General features: G+C 37.9%; 1 long non-coding RNA gene and 1 pseudogene across 2 annotated transcripts; one reads left to right on the top strand and one right to left on the bottom strand.

The window, feature by feature from the left end:
* Positions 1–57: 57 nt before the first annotated feature.
* On the bottom strand, positions 58–10210 carry LOC129364048 (uncharacterized). Of its 2 annotated transcripts, XR_008606396.1 has the most exons (4): positions 10175–10210; positions 9987–10077; positions 1317–1419; positions 58–413 (listed from the first exon to the last, which is right to left on the bottom strand). It is a non-coding gene; the product is annotated as an uncharacterized LOC129364048 (long non-coding RNA). The 2 variants fall into 2 exon arrangements; XR_008606395.1 differs by having other exon boundaries at positions 9987–10175.
* On the top strand, positions 4782–6878 carry LOC129364045 (tripartite motif-containing protein 16-like; annotated as a pseudogene).
* Positions 10211–10792: the final 582 nt, after the last annotated feature.

The raw sequence follows: 10792 nt of genomic DNA, 5'->3' as shown, positions 1-10792 counted from the left end.
AACAGGAACAATGGTGCTGTTAACACTCCTGACGGGGACCTTTTGGTCCTCTGAAAGTTTAATGTGACTCTGCGAGCGACCTGCGCTTGCTGAGGTCAGAGATGAGCTCCGTCCGTGTCGCTCTGTGGCTGCCTTGTGGAAACTAAACGCCAGTGGGGGGGTCCTCCAGCGCTGGGCCTGTTTTGTCCCCTGCGGCATGGATAATGAGGCATCTGTCTCCACCTTCCTCATAGCGAGATGAGGCTCACTGTCTCTCTTTGAAAGAGCACAGGTTATCTATCTGATTTAACCACGGCAGGCCAGGCATATGATCTGAAGCAGAGGAGCCTTGAGTCTAAATGTTTTATACCGTGGCTTTCTTATGGTTGTTTGCAGAGCTCCACACGGCGCAGGAACACTTCGCTCAGCGTCTCCTTAAGTGCATCCAGGAAATTAACAAACAGATCAATCAAATATGAGGAACTCAACTACAACACAGTGTTTCAGACAATGGAAATGACAGCTTCTGAATCGACTAATTGATCATTGAAATTACTGTCAACTAATTTAGTAATTGAGTAAAGGTAAATGGTGCATATAGACAAAAAAAAGTACACTGGCACAAAAAGTATACAATTTGCATACAACTGAAAAAGTCTTTGTTTGCATGTTTGTTATACCAAGAAATGCTTAAGAAACCCTGGCTCACATTCTGTGGAAAAACAAAAAAACTGCAAATAAATCACCTTTTCCTGTCCAATTATTAACCAGTTAATACAAAAAATACTCAATCTATCAGCCCTACGCTGTGTTGTACGATGGAGTATTACGGCTACTGTAAGAAAATAAAGTCATAGAATTACAAGAATAAAGTCAAAATAATACAAGAATAAACCTGTAATAACATGAACATAAATTTATATTTTCAGAATAAAATAATAAAACCAGAATAAATATTATGACTATTCTCACATTTTATTTATGTTAACATTATTCTTGTACATCTTTATTCTCATAATTTTATTTTTATTTTCTTACCGTATCAGAAAGTTTTTCAAAAGTACTTTTTAGCTGCAGATGTATTCTTTGCTACAAATAGACAATCACTAAAGGAATGCAATGTTGAAGCATTATTTTGCTATTTAAGAAGAAATTTAACTTGGTTTTTGTGACTATTTTAATGTATTTATAATAGTTAATCCAACTGATTAACTGTAAGAATAATTGACAAGTAAAGATCTTGCAGCCCTACTCTATTGCACACATTTGTAATTAATTTTTCTGTTTATTGGTTGAAATTTGGCACTGAAAATAATTCAAACTTGGCGTAAAATCACCTCGACATCCCCAGCAGGTCGTTGTACCTCGTGGAGTCGGCCCCAGGAGCGAAAGGCGATCTTCCAGGGGTTTTGTCTTGGTGTAATCGGACAGAGACATCATCTATCAAGAGAGGGGGAATTACTGCTGGTTAACAAAGGGAGATAAGATAATGAGTGGGCAGGCAGAGACCCAGTGAAGCGCAGCTCGAGTTCCCATCCTGATTACATGGCAGCAACCAACTCCAAGGTGAAGAAACGGAAAGGAAAAAGCTCAGTAAGCTTCAGGGTTTAATTGCTAGCATCTTAAGTCAGCTTTTGATTTTTAATTTTTTAATGAGAACAACAAGTCAGGATTGCAATCGCAGCTGAAATTGTCTAAAAAGCTTTAAAGGTGATCTATAGTGTAAAATTCATTTTTTTCACATTTTCATTCTTCAATTTGGGTCTCAACTTTACAAAATCCTTCTTAGATAATGACTCAGTTCTGCCCGTTTAATCTTCCTTCAGAAAGAGCTGTTTTAGAGCATCTTGTAACCTTAAATCCAAATAGGTTGCTGCTGGCCCTCCCCTCTCAACTTATACACGTGCATGTAAAAATGGTTGCCAAAAAATCTGCAACTATACAACCGTACATCTTTGAAAAGCATTAGTAGAGCCTCCTGCTCAACCAACAAGAATGCAGTAAGCAGTTTGTGAGTGGTAAGTTAATAAGAAAACCCTTGTCTTTTCCAGCTGCCACTGTACAGCACATGCAGCAGAAAACCTGCTTACCAAAATGCTGGAATTTTGCGGGGGTTGCTAGGTAACAGATGGAACTCTGCTGTGGTTGCTGGGAAACGGCAGTCGTGACTAAAAAATTGGGAGGTTTATGAAACGGCTCCTTTTCCAGACACCGACACCAAAAAGACAGATCAGTATTTTTATTTTTAAGTTCCCTGCACTGCTTATAGAAACAGTAGAAACCCAAATGGATGTACAAAAATATAAATTTTGCATAACTTTTTTTTTTTTTTTAACATCTTGCTTTTACCACACAGACATTTGGACATTTCTCAGTTGGGGAGGTTCCTAAATAATTCAAGCTCATCCAGTAAAACATTTGTTTATTGGCATTCACAGAGCCTGAAAAACATATCCTGAATGTGAGTCTCACGTGTGGAAACTCCTCACACGTTGTGTCGACCTGCGTCACAGGAGACGTGCTGACCTCTCCCCCGTGTGGAGCGCACTCAGTCCTGTGATAGTGGCTCTGAGCCCCATGAGGCTCGGTCTGACCGACACGCTCAGCCCTCACTCTCACTCCCTGACATGTGCCAGAGCTCGCTAATCCTCCACTGACGCCGCGCTGCAGCATCATACCGGAAAACAGGACAATAAATGACCACCGTGCTGACCTCAGACGGCTGCCGGTCCTCACCGGATCAGACAGGCTCGTACCCTCTGGAGGCCATGTCTGTTTACTACGACAGGACTTCCCAAACTTTACCATGTCTTCCCCCCTAAAGAGCTTTAACTCCCTTAGCAAACCTACAGACAATACTACAAAATATGTAAACAAACAGCTAGACCTGTCACAATAACAAACATTGATGGAAATAAATTGTCCCAGAAGTAATTGCTTTAAACAATAATTTTGTTGTTTTGAGAATATTTTCAGATAATATACGGAATAATAATGTGAGAACAGAAACTAAAAGATCAATAAACTTTAAATTCTACTGAAAATTTAACACTGAAACTGGAAGACATTTTAAATATCCAAAATAAATAAACAACCAGGAACAAATCTAATTAATTATGAAGTTTCTATAAACAAAGGAGTCCTTTAAAAAAGCACAAGACTGAAAAGAGAGAATCAATCCATCCATCCATTGCTTTCTGTGACAGGCCTACAACTTTTAGAATGTTTTTTATTCACTTCAACAATTATTAAATTGATTTAGCATAAATGCTGCCTCATATTGTCTTGTTCTAGTTGGCTGTGAGATCTGTGGTGAAATTGATCAGATTATATATTTTGATTGTATTCCTAAATACAATCAATAATTTGTCATCACAATCCCCTCTTTGTATTATAAGACAATATAATATTAATCACAACAAATATTTTAGTCACACAGTTCCTATATTTTTGGCAGCAGTGGGAGTTCTTTGACTTTTCTTCTTGTCAGAAACTTTTACTTTTGTTGCTTGCTTGAAAAGTAGCAGTATGATAAATTTGACAGGTAGCCAATCAGAAGATTAGTATCAGAGATAACAATTAAATCAATTATTTTAATTTATATTTAATTTAAAAAATTGAATAAAAGCAAACAAAAACTAAACATAAAAAAATATACAGGATTTTTTTTTTTGGGAATATTTTTTCTCATCTTCCTCCAACTTTGAGACCCTCACAGCGCCCCCTGGAGGCCCCACTTTGAAAAACATTGGACTTCACCATTGAGTAAACAGAGCGTTAGCTAACTGTCTCATGGAGCATCAGTGAGGTTTCTTTATGATTTTAATGCTGCTGCAGGATGATGACAGTTGGGGATTTTGCTATCTGAAGATAATATTAAAAATGAGGAGGTGGCTATTGCTTTAATTACAGATGAGCCGATTAGACAACAATGCGGTGCATTAAAGGCGGGAAAAAGCATCTGTTTGAACTGAGCCGTAAGCTTCGCATTTTGTTTGCATTAGTCATCCAGACAGAACAGCATCTGTGTCATTCAGAAATAAATCTGACCATTATTGGTCAGATTACACATTATTGGTCAGATTACACATTATTGGTCAGTTTACACAGAACACCATAATTATTACATTCAATAAATTTAACTTTAACTGGGTTGCAGGATTTGGGTCAAGCATCTGGGGGGCTCCAGTTTGAGTCCAATATCAAACTGGATCAAACAATAATGAGGCAAAACTTGGATACGTTCAGTGAAATTCATAAATATGCAATGGTTCAACATTTTAATGAAGTAGACCCCCTCCCCCCACACACACACACACCTTCTTCAAATGTTACAATGTTGGGGAGAAAAATTTTACTGATTTCTGCAGGAAAAAATTATTTTGTCTCGCTACCACTTTAAAGATAATAAGTTTCCAAAGGTCAGCAGAGGTCACATTTACAATTTTTTTCAAAAGCAGTATTTGTGTTGTAGGGCTACAATTGCTTTGTTGTGCAACCACAGGCATGTCAAAATGAAAATAAAAAGAAGTAATAAATCATTATTATGACTCATAGTTTTACCTTGTTCTATGCTTGACTTGTCTGGACTGTTGGATGCATTTTTTCATTTGGTTAATCATCAGCCAGATTTTCCCTAAGGCTGTTCTTCCTGCTCTTAAACAGGGAAGCTGGATGGATCAACAAAGGAAGGTGAAAGCTGATTGGCTGCAGCCTCTCTGCACCGACACGTGATTTACGGGAAAGAGCTCAACCCTGTTTCAGTTTTCAGGAAGTGAATCTCACAATCAGTGTGACTGAGAGCAGAAATGGAGCAGAATCAGATTGACCCAGAAACTTTCTCCTGTTTGATCTGTCTGGATCTACTGAAGGATCCGGTGACTACTTCCTGTGGACACAGCCACTGTATGAACTGTATTAAAAGCCATTGGGATGGAGAGGATCAGAAGAGGATATACACCTGCCCTCAATGCAGGGAGACATTCACACCGAGGCCTGTGCTAAAGAAGAACACCATGCTAGCAGTTTTAGTAGAGCAGCTGAAGAAGACTGGACTCCAAGCTGCTCCTGCTGACCACTGCTATGCTGGACATGAAGATGTGGCCTGTGATTCCTGCACTGGAAGAAAACTGAAAGCCATCAAGTCCTGCTTATTCTGTGTGGCCTCTTACTGTAAGAAACACCTTCAGCCTCATTACGATTCAGCTGCTTTTAAGAAACACAAGCTGATGGAGCCGTCCAAGAACCTCCAGGAGAACATCTGCTCTAAGCATGATAAGTTATTGGAGATCTTCTGCCGCACTGATCAGAAGTGTATCTGTTATCTCTGCACCATGGATGAACATAAAGGTCATGACACAGTCTCAGCTGCTGTGGAAAGGACTGAGAGGCAGAGAGAGCTGGAGGAGAGACGAGGAAACATCCATCAGAGAATCCAGGACAGAGAGAAAGATGTGAAGCTGCTTCAACAGGAGGTGGAGGCCATCAATCGCTCTGCTGATAAAACAGTGGAGGACAGTGAGAAGATCTTCACTGAGCTGATCCGTCTCCTCCACAAAAGAAGCTCTGATGTGAAGCAGCAGATCAGATCCAAGCAGGAAACTGAAGTGAGTCGAGTCAAAGATCTTCAGGAGAAGCTGCAGCAGGAGATCACTGAGCTGAAGAGGAAAGATGCTGAGCTGAAGCAGCTCTCACACACAGAGGATCACAGCCAGTTTCTCCTAACTACCCCTCACTGCCAGCACTCAGTGAGTCCACACACTCATCCAGCATCAAGATCCGTCCTCTGAGACACTTTGAGGACGTGACAGCAGCTGTGTCAGAGCTCAGAGACAAACTACAGAACGTCCTGAGAGACTCATGGACAAACATCTCTCTGATGGTCACTGCGGTGGATGTTCTACTGCCAGAACCAGAACCAAAGACCAGAGCTGGATTCTTAAAATATTCATGTGAAATCACTCTGGATCTAAACACAGTACACACAGAGCTGGGACTATCAGAGGGGAACAGGAAGGTGACATTGATGAATCAATGTCAGCCTTATTCTAATCATCCAGACAGATTCACTGTTTATTATCAGGTTCTGAGTAGAGAGACTCTAACTGGACGATGTTACTGGGAAGTGGAGAGGAGCAGGTTTCAGGTTCGTATAGCAGTCGCTTACAAGTCTATCAGCAGAGCAGGATGGGAGAATGAATGTGGACTTGGATTTAATGACAAATCTTGGGCATTACAATGTTCCCAAAACAGTTTTAAATTTGGTCACAAAAACATCTGGACCCCCGTCTCAGGCCCAGTTTCCTCCAGAATCGGAGTGTATCTGGATCACAAAGCAGGTATTCTGTCCTTCTACAGCGTCTCTGAAACCATGACTCTGATCCACAGAGTCCAGACCAGATTCACTGAACCGCTACTGGCTGGAGTTTCTGTTGGTCATACGACTAGAGACTCTGTGGAGTTCTGTAAACTCAGATAGATTTCCCCTCTTTTCTCTGAATGGTGATCAGGGTTTATTGTTCTGATGTCTTGGCTCTGCTGTTCTTTATTTGTCCAGTTTAAATGTAGCTCCCTGTGCTCCAGAATCTATCAAGTTGCTGATGTTTTCTTTAATTCTGTTTTGACAGAAAAATTTCTACACGTGAGAATCTAAATTTGCTTAGGCTTTTATAGTTTTTCCTTAATATTTGTATTGCTTCATTTTGATATTCACTACAAAAACACAAAATCTTACCAAATATCTAGTTTATTTTAAAGTGCTAATATCTTATTGTACTTAAAAAAGACTAAACTAATTTACAAGTAACTTTTCAGTTCTTTCTGGTTCATGAAGATAACCACTGCTGATGTTTTCTTTCATTATGTGACAGAAATGTTCCTACAAATAAAAATCTGAACTTGTCTGGACTCAGATAATTGTGCTTTAATATATTTATTGGCTTATTTTGATGTTTGCTCCAAAAATACAAAATCTTACCAAGTATTTTTGGTCTAGATTTTAGTGCAAATATCTTAGTGCACTTCAAATAAGACAAAACTAAATTATAAGCAACTTTTCAGATATAGGAGCAAGATTATGACACATCTAATGTTTACTGGAACAACAGGAACAACAATCTGACAAGAATAAAAATGGATTACATCCCCACAAACTGTCCATATTGTTGGGATTGTTAGTTGTTGTTTTTTCCACTGTTTTTTTCATTGAATGTCTCAACAATTATCAATAAAATTGAAAAAAATAATAATTACATTAGTGTGTGCAGCCTAGAGATACAAATCACACGTCATATGATTGGTGTCCTAAAGAAAGCTGTAACAACTTTTTCAAGAGCAGTATTGTGTTTGTGGCACTATAATTTCTGTGCCTTCCTGTCAATGTAGGTGAAAGGTCATTTCCAAGTAGATTAGCAGTTATGAGATGTTGTAAAACTGGTATACCCTTTAAAACTTAACCATCCTTCGAACTTGATTTTTGGTGTTTATGATGTTTGTTCCCAAATTAACCTTTAATCTCAGTATATTTTTACTGTACCAGTCATAAAAAAACCTTCAAGATAAAAGTTTTCTTTTTTCAGTGTCCTTTGATAAGAAACAGGCCTGTTCTCCACACGTCTGTGATATTTACTCAGGCGATTGATTCCCTCACTTTGATTATCACAGCTTTTGGGTGGCAGATGGTGGGGTTGCTAATAATCCCAGCTGCCCACTGGACTGACCCTTTGAACTCCTGCCCGTCTAACACACCGCGCACCCTCACCAAAATCTTAACGAGCTAGCTAAGCTGCATGGCCAAAGAGCTGCTTTAAACTGGTGAGTAATGGCTGTGTCAGCAGTCAGAAGATGAGCCCCATGGTGGGAGGAGGGTAAACGGCGGGGGGTATTACAGCCCAGCTACAGCTAAAAGGCCGCCATTGTTAATGAAAAGATACAGTAAACATGGTAGAAAATGTTACTGTACAGTCCTACCAACCACAAGCTAGCATACGTCGCTTACCAACAGGAATAGCTTCCCTTGCATAGGTTTATCACAATAAATCAATTACATGGTAACCTAAAACAAGTTCTCTTTTTACCAATGACTAGATGACAAAAGTCTTTAGTTTGGTGCTTCGGTCTAAATTGCCATTAAAAAAATGGCAATTGATGTTTACAGACTTCATAATTCATTCTTCTCACTTATTGCTTTTGTTGATTAGTTTATTTATTTGGGATATTTAAAATTTCTTCCAGTTCCAGTGTAAAAAGTTCATTAGAACTCAAGTTTATTTGAGAAGGTGTTCTTGCTTTATTATGAAATCACCATTATTTTTTGTTGAAAACATCGTTGTTAGTGTTTGTCACAATAATTTATCATGCAGTAATATTTGTTATCATGACAGACTACTGTAGGAGAGGGGCTGGGTGTGCAAATACAAAATTAACAACTTTTGAATGATTTAGAAGCCTATTTAATTAATGTTTTTAATCATTTTATGATAGATTTAATTAATTAGTGGAAGATTTACACATATGTACTTCAGGATGAATTTATTCATTCCATTTCTCATACCTTACCTTCCATACAATGGAAACACTAACAGGTGTCTTGAGATATTCTCCAGAAAACAAATTCCAAGTTCTAGTTTTCTAGTTATTAGGATATTTCACAGCAGTTCACAGTCAGTAAAACCAGCGGTGGGATTGTTTGTGTTGTTCTTGAACTCTTGTTTATTTAACTCAACCAAGAATATCTGCAAATCTCTGTCACGGTTATTCTGTTGGTTGGAGCCAACAGGATTACGGCTTTCAATAACAGACCATTCAGAAAATATAACACTATGTCTATTCATGCAGATGCTTAGATTATGTTTTAGTTTCCAAAAATGAAACAATAGTCATTTCAGTTACCTCATTTGCTGTAATCTTCTTGCTTCCTCTGTGTTTCTACAGGGGGTTTAATCTCATCTAAAGTCATCTGACCTAATCCCAGTAGCAGCAACAGCGGCGACAGTCGAGCCAAATTAGTTCTTTGACTGATAGCCATCTGTCAGACACATCTATTAATTAGTTCATATTTACTTGAAAGGAATTCTAGACAGGTGAGGAGAAGATGAGAGGTTCAGAGTTTGCTTTTGGTCAGTTATTGGAAAGTGAATACAAAACTTCCCTTTTAATCCAGATATTTCTACTGATGCAAGGCTTCAGATATGGGGCCAGTAGAAATCAGACTGCATGTTGGATGGAAAAATGCATGTATCAAATGAATTAACTTGTAAAATGAATCTACACAAAAGACCAATCAATTTCTCTCTACAAAAACATGAATGTTTACAATGGAAATTCAGTTTGATCTGAAAAAAAGAGACTTGAATCCAGCCTTTCTTTAATGAAGGCTGCCTAGATTTGGTATGAGTATAGCAAATCATGACAGAAAGTTTCCACAAGGCAGAAAAGGAAGTAAGTCAACCCAGAAAAGCATAATCTTAATAGACTACCAGTAAATAGCATTACATAACATTTTTAAAGGCTTTTCCTGCGCTTTGGGAGAACCAATTAAGAATGCCAGTGCATTAGGGCCACTGTAAATAGACACACACACAAAAAAATCAATTTTCACCAAAATAACTCAGAAATGTAAGATTAATTTCAGAAATGTTCTACAATAAAAATTTTGACATTTGAACATTTGCACAAAATTTTCCAGTAAGATTTTTTTCCAACCTTCAAACGTTTTTTTTTACTTTTCAAACTCAAAAATATCCTTTTCGAAATTTTCTGAGATTAAGCTCAACATTTCTGAGTTTTTCTGGAAATTTACTCCTTTCTATCTACAATGGCTGTGCTAATTCAGTTTCTAGCAACAGGATATCTTGTGAAAAGAGTCAACATTTGTGTTTGCTGAGTGAAATCGTTACGTTTCATACTCTGTGTAAATAAATAAAATCTATAAAGGCATTTTTACACCATTTGTTCAAAACGCTATTGACTAACAGTTTATTTTTAGAAACATTTGAAAATGTCCTTACCGCTAACCGCTAGCTGCTTGTTTCCTGTGGATGTTATCCAGCCACGTTTCCGTCGCACGATGCGTGATGTCACGTTTCAAAGTTTGCTCACCTTAACGGGACGCAATGAAAACTTATGTTTACTGTTTAATCGATTTTGTTTTTGCATCTATGAATCCAACAATATCCAACAATCGTCGTTCTCTAACCTGCGACCAAGGAAGGGGAATACAACCAAGATGGCGACCGAGTACCCGGATGTCCGGCTGTGACATCATGTGGAAACGAAAAGGCATACTCGGAGGCAGTGCCATTGTAGATAGAAATAAAAAGAAGAGTGAAATTACAACAAAAAACATTTTTATATTAATCTAAAACATTTTCTATAAAAAAAAAACTTGGAAATTTTGGAGTTTCAAACATTAAAAATGTACAAAATTTTGACTTTTTTTCTTGCAAATTTTTGACTTTTGGAGCTCAAAATTTTCCTTCTTTTCTAGAAAATTTCTGAAATTAATCTTGAAATTTCACAGACTTTTGGTGGAAACATACTCATCTTTTGTATCTACAATGGTACCCTTTTGTACGCTTCTCTTACCTGTGATCAATAAAATTGAAAGCTGCAAGATGAGTGCCCAGAATTGTGACGTCATGCAGAAACCTTTTTTTTTCTTTCAACAATGAATGTTTAGAAACATATTTAGGTTTTTCACCAAGGATCTTCTTGATTAATTCACTTGTGTAAATGTATTATGGACTTGCAACTTATCTATGGCATACTCTTATTCTTACCCATAACTACTGGAGGTATTTATTGTGTGGTCTCA

This window comes from Poeciliopsis prolifica, unplaced genomic scaffold (assembly GCF_027474105.1).
Source record: "Poeciliopsis prolifica strain line A6 unplaced genomic scaffold, Auburn_PproV2 SCAFFOLD011, whole genome shotgun sequence".
In the NCBI taxonomy this organism is placed as follows: domain Eukaryota; kingdom Metazoa; phylum Chordata; class Actinopteri; order Cyprinodontiformes; family Poeciliidae; genus Poeciliopsis; species Poeciliopsis prolifica.
The sequence above is the reverse complement of the archived record's forward strand: the minus strand, read 5'-3'. Positions and strand labels throughout refer to the sequence as shown.